The following is a 3,681-nucleotide window of genomic DNA, read 5'->3' as shown; positions in this document are numbered from 1 at the left end:
GAGCGTGCCTGAGCCTCTCCGAGCGTGCCTGAGCCTCTCCGCTCTCTCCACCAGCGACGGGGATCTTAGCAACAAAATCTGGCACCCCGCCCGGCCTTGGCTGCTGATGGGGAGCGGCTGTGGCCTCCTTGGGAACACCGTCGGCCAGGGACAGCACCCCCCCTCCCCAGGAGTGTGGAGGGAGAGTAGATCCCCCCATTTCCAGAGTGGCCCACTCTTCCTCCAGGCACCTCTGTTCACTACCTTCCGGGCTGCTCCTGGGACCTGAGCCTGCTGTTTAACGTGGGGAAGGGCGCTGGGTGGTCAGTCCTGGCCAGGTCCACACCAGGCCCCTGTGCGGCCACCCTGCCCCCTCGCCCAGGGGCCCCTGCAGAACTGGGACTGTGGTTGTGGTTCACACAGGAGCTGGCGCGGGCTCCTTCCTGGTTCTGTGGTACACATCCTGGTTGTTCATTTGTGTGCGAGATGGTTGAATAAAGACAATTTATTATTGGTAACCATTTTTTTTATTTTTTATGTTTCAGATACACAAGAAATAATTTTTAAAGCATAAATATGTCTCATAAAATATTTAGGACTTTACTGAAATTATTTTATTTTAATTTGAAATTCAAATCTAAGTGGACATCCTTCATTTTATATGGCCATCCTGTGCATGGGATGGTGACTCCAGCTGTTTTATTTTGTTTTTAAAGGAATGTACAATTTCAAATGTCCAGAGGAATTGGGACCATCCAAACAGTATAACTGGGTTATACGTAGATTGATCTATTTATTTTTTAGTGTTAATTAATTGGTATACTAGACTATTCTACAAGTTTTGCCCTGATTCTAAAAGGCAATCACTTTGAGCCAAACACAGAGACATTGAGTTATTTATTTTTCAGTCTTTATTATGGGTAAGAGCTAAGTGACGATTTCATTATATGATTTCTGTTGTCTTATTAGATGACACTCTAATCCCAGCTCTTAAAAAGCAGCTTAGGGGAAACCTTGGTGACCCCAGAAGACAGTAAATTATATTGGAATGAATAAGAGACTGGAAATCAAGAGCTCTGTGTGTAACTTGGCTCTCCCACTGATGTTTGACTAATATTTATATAGTAGTGTGCCGAAACCGGTTTGGATCAGTGGATAGAGCGTCGGCCTGCAGACTGAAGGGTCCCAGGTTCGATTCTGTTCAGGGGCATGTACCTGGGTTGCGGGCGCATCCCCAGTGGGGGATGTGCAGGAGGCAGCTGATCGATGTTTCTCTCTCATTGATGTTTCTGACTCTCTCTATCTCTCTCCCTTCCTCTCTGTGAAAAATCAATAAAATATATTTAAAAAAAAAAAAGAACCCCTTGTGGCCCTTGAGTAAAAAAGTTTGCCCACCCCTGTTCTAATCCCAGCTCTTAAAAAGCAGCTAGGGGAAACCTTGGTGACCCTAGAAGATAGTAAATTATATTGGAATGAATAATAGACTGGAAATCAAGAGCTCTGTGTGTAACTTGGCTCTCCCAGTGATGTTTGACTAATATTTATATAGTAAATTACCTGCTTGATGTATTTTTGGAAGTCCTACAGGCATCCAAACTTCATAAAATATAAATGTCCACCATTTATGCTTTTGCTCTTAAATATGCTTCTTTTTTCCCCTATGCACCACCCTCTACCTAATCGTTCAAATAAAAATATTAAATCCTATCAACACAATGGGGGGTAGGGGAGGCCAGGGGATTGTTAAGGGCAGGGAAAAAAAGGAGACATATGTAATACTCTTTGTAATACTTTAAGCAACAAAACAATTAAAAAAATAAAATAAAGCTTAATATGCAAAAAGAAGAAAAAAGAAATTTTTTTTATTGTTGATAGTATTACAGAAATTTCTCCCACCCTGCCCCTTTATCCTTCTCTTCCTAGTCCCTACCCACCTTATCCCCCAGGTCTTCCATGGACTATGTCTATCTATATATATAAAAACCTAAGTGACTGTTATGACCAAACCACCAGAATGACCGGTTGACCAGTTGCTATGACGTGTGCTGGATATTAAATCCTATCAACACAATGGGGGGTAGGGGAGGCCAGGGGATTGTTAAGGGCAGGGAAAAAAAGGAGACATATGTAATACTCTTTGTAATACTTTAAGCAACAAAACAATTAAAAAAATAAAATAAAGCTTAATATGCAAAAAGAAGAAAAAAGAAATTTTTTTTATTGTTGATAGTATTACAGAAATTTCTCCCACCCTGCCCCTTTATCCTTCTCTTCCTAGTCCCTACCCACCTTATCCCCCAGGTCTTCCATAGACTATGTCTATCTATATATATAAAAACCTAAGTGACTGTTATGACCAAACCACCAGAATGACCGGTTGACCAGTTGCTATGACGTGTGCTGGCCACCAGGGCGCAGATGCTCAATGCAGGAGCTGCCCCCTGGTGGTCAGTGTGCTCCCATAGACAACATCCTGTGGCCAGCCAACCTCCTGTGGGCCCTCCCCCCAGCCGGATGGCCAACCTCCCGCAGCTTCTCCCCCCAGCTGGCCAACCTCCTGCACTCCCTCCCCTCAGCCGTTCAGTCAACCTCCTGCAGCACCTCCCCCAGGTTCACCAACCTCCCATGGCCTCCCCTGGCCGGCCAGCCAACTTCCCCCCACCTCCAGCTCCTGTAGCTAGACATTTGTAAATAAGGATCTGAAGTCCTGCCAAGAAGAAGTGAATGCTCTATCAGGAGCATTCAAATATAAGTGGACATCCAGTTATAGATTGCACACAAGATTGCACACAATCTTGAGTTCCAGGAACATTTACCTCCCTGAGAAAGGCTAAGATTAAATAGTCATGGGTGTAGAGCAGAAAGGGAGGGCACAGCTGCAAGTTGTCTTCAATACACTATTGTAATAATATAGAGCAAAACAAGATTTAGTTGATTAACTGCTGACGCACTAACCTTGTACCAAACCCCAATAAAAGCGATGGTGAGAGGGCAGAATTTGCTACATGCCTGAGCAAGCTGTAGCCCTCTGTCCGTCATAAAAAAAAAAAAAATCCTATTGACAAAAAAAAAAAATTTCTCCCGAAGACCTGATGACTACACCATAAATTTAAATTTGAATTAATACTAATACTTCACAGATTGTCCCAAAAAGTAGAATGTGAGGTAACACTTCCCAACTCATTCTATGAGGCCAGTATTAACCTGTGACTAAAACTACACAAAGACCTCTAAAGGAAAAAAGAAAACTACAGAGCAATACTCTTTACACACATTCCTTAAGAAAACTAGGATACCTAATCCAGCGCATGTAAAAAGGATTATATACAATGACCAAGTAAGAGTTACCCCAAGAAGGCAAGATGTGTTATCAACATTATGCTTACAGGCAGGGGAGATACCATGATCACAAAGGTGGTTTTTCTTGGGCCAAGCTTATGCACTGCACCCTGGATATGCTGACCCCTATGATTTCCTTAAACGTGGGAAACTCGACTGCATAATTTGTGGTAGTGGGGGACTGTGTTTGTGCTCTCCTCTGGAGGAAAAAAAGAGTTAAAATTATAAAACTCTTATAAGAAAACATAAGTGGATGCCCCTAGCTGGTTTGGCTCAGTGGATAGAGAGTTGGCCTGCAGATGAAATGGTCCCAGGTTCGATTCCGGCCAAGGGCACATGCCTGGGATGTGGGCGGGATCTCTT

Source organism: Myotis davidii, unplaced genomic scaffold, assembly GCF_000327345.1.
Source record: "Myotis davidii unplaced genomic scaffold, ASM32734v1 scaffold169, whole genome shotgun sequence".
NCBI classification, from domain to species: Eukaryota; Metazoa; Chordata; class Mammalia; order Chiroptera; family Vespertilionidae; genus Myotis; species Myotis davidii.
This window is presented reverse-complemented; position numbering follows the sequence as displayed.